Raw genomic sequence first — 8,455 nt, 5'->3', positions numbered from 1 at the left:
TCGAATTTATCTTCTGCAATGTACCGGCTTGCCACAGACAGCGCTTAAATACGGGTTGCATTTTCCTGAAAAATAAAGTTGTCAGCCTGCGCTTCTAAGTGTTGTGAATGGGTCTCCCTGGTGCCTCAACCCTTTCACGCAGTTAACACTTTAATTCAGAAATGAACCGACTAGCCCGGCAAATACTTTTGCAAGATAGATCACCAATCGTAAGCGGCCGCCACGTTCATTGAAGTCTGTTGAGAGAGCAGTGTTCTTTGGTGTCGGGGGTAGTTGCTGCGCAGGATCCACCTCCTGTGTGCGTGCATATCCCGGAATTTTGATATAATGGCAGAGAAAATGAAGGGTTCTCGTGTGAATACGCATCTCCGGTGCGTGGGATACGGCCTAGTTCAGTAAGCCTAGAAGCCTTTCAATATTGTACTTCCATGCCGTTAATGAGAAGAAAAGTATGGGTGGCGCAGCCGGCCAGTAATCTTTTTTCTTCGTTAAGCTGTTGCTCTGTTAAGATGAACTGTTGCAACCCTACGTTGCTCTCTCGAACAAACAGTGAAGCTCTAGGGATGATTCTTGCCTATACTAGTTTCGTTTCTCTGCATTTAGTCTCGAGAGTGACTTATTATGGTTGTGGTAACACAGTTAGTCTCCGAAGGGACCAACACATTATCCAAGAGGACAAAATCTTCTGGACTAAGATCCCTGGCAGGAAGAGTAAAAGGTGACTTAAGACCTCAAAACAAATGGTAGTGTGTGTTCGCCACTTCTGTCCGTTTTGTTCTGCTTTCTACCGCACATTATCGTACCTACCTGTATTATCTAGACAGCATTCTTGAATTCGTGTCAACACCGCTCCTGTACGGCCGCACTTCATTGACGCCCCCATCTTTCTTTAGCTTGAGGCCGCTACGAGCCTCCGGTCTACGCTAAGATTTCTCTGTAAAGCCACGTGCTCCGCACCCACGTGTCCCCTGCAAACACACACAAAAGCCCGGAAGTGACTGCACGCTTAGCAGCGTCGCCATGACTGCCGACAGCTAGCATTGTCGACCGCGGGTGTCCACCGGTACCACCGGGGCACCAAGAAAGCGTGCCAGCGGATTCCTGTACCATTCCGCAGAAACTTGCGAGACTTGAGTTCCGCGAAGGACCCTTTTGTTTGCTGGCATTACTGCCAGCACCAAATCATCGCGGGGCTCGTTTCCTGCCTTTGACACGAGTCACTCCCAAGTTGATTCATGCAAGTGACTCGCCCTGTTGTTCACCTAGAACTCGTCATCCCTGGAAAAGCGACACGTGGGTGCGGCGGCGAGAGTGGAAAGGGGAGAGGGTGTGGATAGTGTGAGGAGTCCCGCGTGGAGAGGGTCTCCTGAATGGCCTTTTTATATGTTTCTTTTTTTCGTTTTGCCAAGCCCTGGGTTCGAGGTTGTGCCCAACCTTCCAGGACTGTGGTTACTCTATGTTAGACTTTCATTGGTTAGGGAAGTCTAGGGCGGGCCTTGAAACTTGACCGCCCGAAGTCCTTTGTTTGTAAAGCATATAAAAATGCATGCAAAACCACTGAACAGCAGTCCTAGATGAGCCCTTGACTTGTGTAGTCTCCGGAAGGACTCTGTGCTTGGCACGAGCTTCTACAAGCACCTAGGCTTTAACCGGAACCCTTCGGTCGATAAGTAAGGTCAGGTAGAGAGTTTTCTCTGTGTGAGAATTTCCCATTAAGTTGCAGTGCATTTGTGACTTTGCTTCTGTAACCCAGTTTACCTCTGTACATATTTGTAAATATAATTCTCCAATTGGGTTGCTCCAATTCTCAGTGATATTTTTCTATCGAAGGTAGACAGGAATCTGGAAGCTGATTTGAAGGACGTCACAAGACGAATTTTCAGGTATGTAGACGACTACCTTGTCTTCATCAAAGGGGCCAGTAGCATCCGAACGACGCCTGATATTCTCAAGATCTTCAAGGATAGAGGTCAGGGCCTCAACTTCACTTTTGAAGTGCCAAGAGAGGGTTGTATCCGGTTTTTGGACCTGGAGTTGAAGTTAACCAATCAGCATGTTTGCTGGGTGTATGCTCCAAAGGCGGGTAAGCCCCTTCTAAACTTCCAGTCCCAGCATTCAAGACTTGTCAAGGACGGCATAGCCATGTCCGGTATGACCACAGCCCTGAGGCAGTCGTGTCCCCACCGACTTGAGGAAGGTTTTTTGAGGCAAGTGGCCAGACTACAAGAAGCTGGTTACCCTCAAAAGCATCTTGCCCGGCTTACGGAGCGACTATTGCTAAAACTGAAGCGCGAGGCTTTCCCCTCGGTTCAGGAACCAGCGGACCGGCCACGCCAGGAGGTTGCATGTATGCCATACTTACACGGGCTGTCTCATCGACTACGGAAGATCGCAGCTAAGCATGATGTGCAGCTGGTCTTTTCAGCTGATAACAAGGTCGGGAGAGTGTGCGCGGCAGTTCGGAACAGGCTAGACAAGACACTGCCTCGAAAATACCCGCGGGAGTGTACTGCCAGTCATGCCAGCGATTTCACCGCCTGCGAAAAAGGGGTTGTGTACAAGGTGCCATTGGCCTGCGGGAAGGTGTATTACGGCCAAACGGGCAGGTGCATCAATGTGCGGCTGCAGGAGCACAAGAATTCACTGGACTGCAGGAAACCGGTGTCTTCGAACCTTGTTTTGCACTGCCGTGAGTGCAAGGATCTCGGGACCAGCAAGTGCTCGCCGAACCTTGACAACACTACGATTGTGTACAAGAATGACAACGTGTTGTGTAGGGAAATTTACGAGGCATATAGTATCGCCAAGGCTCATAACACGTGCGTGGCCAAACCGTCCGTTACTATACGGGAAAAAGAGGTAGCTTATCTGGACAAGTGCTTTGCGTCTTGATAGCAGGAGCTGGCGGTGACTGTTGTGTTTAGTTTTCTTCTTTTGGTTTTTGACCAACGATTTTATCGCATTTTCTTCCTTTATAATTCTACGTGTGTTCGAATAAACTTCCAGTTGTTAGTCAGCGCTCGTGTCGTCTACTTCTTTCTGTCCTTGTGTGTCGCGCTAAATTTTTCAAGATATAATTCTTCCTTTGACCTTCTACTCCTGGCCATCTTGCTTATTGATCGTTGAATCGTCAACGATTGGAAGGGTCAGAGCCCTTCCGAAGAACTCAACGGACCATCAAGAAATTACTGGCGCAGTCGACAGGATTCGGCGACCGTCAGCCCCGAGCTCATACCACCTGCAGGCCAGCAGTGTTCAGGCGTCGGGCAACGCCGAGCCCGTAGCAGCCACCCAGGAGGACCAGAAGGGATCGACCTTCGGGACCAGCCAGCCAAGGGAACAAGGTACCCCGGCTCACAGACCCTGCCGCTGACCCCTCATCTCAGGACGGGCTTGGAGCATCAACGCACCTTCTACCGACATCAGCACGGGTGAGCGGGATTCCTTACGTCTCTTTGAGGTGGTTATGGCTCAAGTGTAAATAAGTGTATGGTGTGGATGCGAAGCATGATGGCGAGCTCAGCCGACAGAGGGGCAGAGGATAGTTCATTGGAGGATAACGAATCAGAGGACGACGTTCCGTCAAACGAAACGTCACAGCAGGACGTGACGTTAGCAGGGCTAGCGGCGGATACGGCGACGAAAGAACCGGTAGCAGGAAAGCGACGAAAGGCGAAAGCAGTAAAAATGTCTGATGCCGTAGAGATCCGCCGCATAGAACTAGATTTTGAGCTTGAGCTCGCAAAGCATAAACTCGAAGTCGAATCTCGAGAGCGCATCGAAATGCATAAACTTGGGATAGCGACGACAGGTGCCAGGCAGACTCCCTTAATACCGGAATCTGGCGAGCAACGGCGAACGGGCCTCGACCCAGTATCCCGATGTGCCAAGGTCCTAAAGGGGCTCAAGTTACCGTGTGAAGCCGATGTACCGCTGTGGTTCGACGAGGTGGAAAGGGTATTCACAACGTACAATGTGCCAGAGAACAGCCGCGTGCATTTGATTATGCCAGCGTTGACCGAGCGCGTGCGGTACTTGCTTCGTGGCCTTAGGGACGATGAGTGCGGTGACTACGACTCAGTGAAGAAAGCCGTACTAAACGAGCTGAAACTCACCCCCGCCGACTACTTAGACCGGTTCGAGCGCGCCGCAAAGCGCAAGGAGGAAACATGGGTGGAGTTTGCGTCTCGTGTGAAGACTTACTTCCATTACTACCTGCGGTTGAGGGATGCAGACAGTAAGGAAGATGTCGTGGCTCTCATCGTGGCCGATCGGATGGAAGCTAGCCTAAGCTCCGAGGGCTTAGAATACGTGCGCCTCCGCGAGGGAGAGAAATGGGTGAAACCTGACGAGATGTCACGGATACTACAGACATTCGAGCAGGCTAAGGGAAAGGGGCGTGCAGTGCGACAAACGGTCACACATTCGGAAAATAAAAGACCCCTCCACAACCTGCGAGCACCGACAACAAACGACAAATGCAGTGTTATGTGTGCCGCGCAGTTGGTCATCGCGCTAAGGACTGAACAAGAGCCGCTCAGAATGCGCAGAAAACCGATAAACGCGTTCGGACGCAGAGGGTAGCAGTGGCCAGCATAGAAACAGCTGAGACCCTAGTGTCAGCCCGCCCGGACAGGACGTTGGTGGCAGAAGTCAATGTCCCACGGTCGTCTGAAGAAGTACGGCAATCGAAGCTACAGCAGGTAGAAATCGAATGCGCCGGAGTGCCGGCAACGGCAATCATAGACACCGGCAGTGAGATTACTGTAGTCAGGGAAAGCCTCGTGCCGAGCGTATCCCAGGAGCCTTTCGGCAAGATTAAGCTTGTGCCAGCTTTTGGCGAAACAACAGAGGCAAAACTAGTTGCCCTCGCGGTCAGTCTGAAGCAGCGCCCCACACTTGTAGCACGACCAGAGGCCGTACATGTCGTCTGCGCGCTCACGGGCAAGCTCGCAGAGGGAGTAGACTGCTTGTTGTCGGTGGAGGACTGAGAGCTGCTAACGCAGACCGACAGCCATGGCGAAACGATTGCCTCGAGCAAGAACCACGTTGCGGCTGACACAGTTAGCGTGTCCTTCCCCGCGGCCGAGAAGGCCCACGAGCCGACCCCAACGACGGGCGAGGCTCACGGAAATCAGTCCCAAGCAAACGAACAGTCAGACGAAGAGTCGATCACGACGTCGGGCGAGCAGCACAAAACAGGCAGCGACGAGTATCCGACCGAAGACCAGTGCTCAATGCATGACGTGGAGGACGAGTCCTCAAAGCAGCGAGAGAAATTCCGTTCGGCCCAGCTGTCAGATCAAAGCCTTAGGAAAGCTTGGGCGGATGCAAAAACGGGAAAAGGGGGCATGTTCGTCTCGAACGGTCTATTATACCACCGGGACTCCGTGGTAGGCACAAAAGTCAAGCAGCTCGTCCTACCCCTCAGCAGACGGGAAGATGTGCTTTCTCTGGCCCACGAATCTCTCTGGGGAGGAAATTTGGGCCCAAGAAAGACGAGCGCGAGAATTAAGTATAGTTTTTTTGGCCCGGTTTAGAGGCAGATGTGGCACAACGGTGCAAGACGTGTCACGTTTGCCAGACCAGGTCAGATAGGCGGCTTAAAGACAGAGTGCTATCACGCCCCTAACCAGACCCGACCACCCGTTTCAAGTCGTAAATGTCGACATTATCAAGCCGATTGACGTACCCTCAGGCCGGGGCCATAGGTACGCTCTTTGTGTGGTTGATTTGTGCAAGCGGTCGCCCGAAGTGGTTTGTCTGCGTTCAATGACCGCGAGAGCAACATGCGACGCCCTGCTCGCAATATTTAGCCGCACCGGCATCCCGGAAGTTGTATGTTCAGACCAGGGAACCAACTTCACTGCACAGCTGACGAGGGAAATGTTGGCAAAGTTGGGATGCGCACCCCGTTTTTCAGCTCCAGAACACCCCGAGAGCAACGGGACGGTAGAACGGTGGAACCGTGTCCTGAAAAACATGCTGTTCCACGTAATTGAGAAAGACCCGAGAAACTGGGACAGACTCATCCCATTCGTGCTATGGGCGTACAGGGAGGTACCCCATGACATCACAGGGGTTGCCCCATTCCGGCTTCTTTACGGCAGGAACCCTACGGGGCCACTGGCCATTTTGCAGAGCACGTGGACGGGTGAGCAGCCGCTCCCAAACACACGAAGGGAAGAGCCTGCGAAATATTTGAGGCAGCTTCGCGAACAGCTAGAGATCGCCACGGCAGTAGCAGGGTTAACTGCAAGCGCACGGCAAGGGAGCTACGCGCAGGCGTACAATAGACAGGCCCGGAACAAAGTTTTCAACGTCGGCGATCACGTTCTCGTGTTTGACACCGACCGCGACAGTAAACTAGCTCCTAAATGGCTCGGTCCATATGCCCTAACCGCGCAGGAAAGGCAAAACTCCTACAGGATCGATACCGAAGCGCGAGTCGCGCCACTTGTGCATGCAAACAGGCGTCGGCCTTACTACGCGCGGGTTAGCCACGTTGGAGTCGTCTTCGACGAAGACACGGATTTCGGGGAGATTGAATGCACACCTCGCCCTACACCCGCACAGTCGGGTCCCTTTTCCATCGAGCAGGAGAAACTGGCACATTTGGACTGTCAGCAGCGCGCCGAAATCGCGAAATTGTTCACTGGTTACGCGGACCTGTTCAATGAAACACCGGGAGCGGCGGAAGTGGGACTGCACAAAATCGCGTTACAAGACGGGTACCGGCCAAAACGCGCCTTCCCTTATCGAGTGCCCGAGCTCCTTAGGAAGAAGGTTGGCCGCCAAGTGGACGAATTGTTAGAACTGGGTCTCATATACCCTGTTGAGAGCGACTATGCTCATCCCGTGGTGTGTGTGGGGAAGGACGGCTCAGTGCGCATGTGTATCGAGTACCGCGCGCTGAGCACACCCACAGGCACTGATGCATTTCCGATGACACCCCCACAGGAGTTAATCATGAGGGTAGGCCGCGCCAAGTTTATTACACGAGTAGACCTACGACGAGGTTACTGGCAAGTACCGGTGGCCCCCGAAAGCCAACATTTGACTGCCTTCGTAACCCACGAAGGGCAGTACGCTTGGCGCGTCATGCTATTTGGGCTGAAAAATGCGGTTGCCACCTTCCAGCGAATGATGAATACGTTGCTGTCCAGGCATCAGGCCTACGCCTCGGCGTATCTCGATGACATCGCCATTTTCTCGGCTTCGTGGCAGCAACACCTGAACCATTTGAACATTGTGTTTGTCTTACTCCGGGAAGCAAAGCTTAAGGTGAGCCCGGAGAAGTGTCAAGTCGCGCAGGCGCAGATCAGGTACTTAGGTCACATAGTGGGAGGTGGTACCCACGGGCCGGACCCCGAGAAGCTAGCTGCTATTCAGGACCTCGCGCCGCCTGTCACGAAAAATCAGCTCCGAAGCCTGCTGGGGCTATCCGGCTACTACCGCGAGTACGTCCAGAATTATGCTGAGGTCGCCGCGCCACTCACGTCCTTAACGAAGCGAGGTTGTACCAAACGCGATTCCTTGGACTCGGGGAGCACAGCAGGCTTTTGATACGCTAAAGAAGTCGCTCTGCGAAGCGGCAGCGCTAAACACCCCTGATATCAGCAAGCCATATAGGCTGTTCACGGATGCATCTGAAGTCGCGGCTGGAGCTTGCCTGGCACAGATGGGAGATGCACGGCGAGAGGAGCCGATCGCCTTCGCTAGCCATAGATTCACGCCAACTCAGACCCGCTGGTCAACGATCGAGCGCGAGGCATTCGCTATAATTTGGGCTCTTAAGAAATTTGACTATTGGGTGTTTGGGGCACAGATTAACGTGGTCTCCGATCACAATCCTTTGGCTTATCTGACGACGAGCACGCCTCATGGGGCGAAACTAGCAAGGTGGGCGCTGGCCTTGCAGCGCTACGTTGTGGTTGTAACGCACAGGAAAGGCGTCTGCAACGGCAACGCCGACGCGTTATCTCGCGTCCCCAACATCAGCTGGAGAACAGAGCAAAGCGATAATTGAGCCATGACCCCTCAAGCAGGCGTGAATGTTCCCGTTCACTCGCCGGACTTTGTGATGTGAACAGTGTGGTGTTTGACGGGTCCCTGTGCAAGGACGCTGGAACGCCGACGCTCGTACTCTCATGAACATTTATGAACAGTTTATGACCAAGTGTGTCGTTCTTGTGTAGTGCTGCGAATATTTTTCGTTTCGCTAGAACTGGTTATTTCTGGCTGCATGTGCACCCAAGTTTGATTTTCATGTCGCTGCGGCCTTTGTTTGCTAAGCTTAAATGAGCGGACTCCAAGCTCATTTAGCATCTTGGGGGGACGTGTAAGGCCGCACTTCATTGACGCCCCCATCTTTCTTTAGCTTGAGGCCGCTGCGCGCCGCCGGTCTACGCTAAGATTTCTCTGTAAAGCCACGTGCTCCGCACCCACGTGTCCC

General features: G+C 53.0%; 1 pseudogene; it reads left to right on the top strand.

Annotated features, from left to right (window-relative positions):
• Positions 1-3,687: 3,687 nt before the first annotated feature.
• LOC149338498 (uncharacterized) lies at positions 3,688-8,029 on the top strand (annotated as a pseudogene).
• Positions 8,030-8,455: the final 426 nt, after the last annotated feature.

Source organism: Amblyomma mixtum, chromosome 6 (assembly GCF_055824585.1).
Source record: "Amblyomma mixtum isolate Tamu chromosome 6, ASM5582458v1, whole genome shotgun sequence".
Taxonomy (NCBI): Eukaryota; Metazoa; Arthropoda; class Arachnida; order Ixodida; family Ixodidae; genus Amblyomma; species Amblyomma mixtum.
The sequence above is the reverse complement of the archived record's forward strand: the minus strand, read 5'-3'. Positions and strand labels throughout refer to the sequence as shown.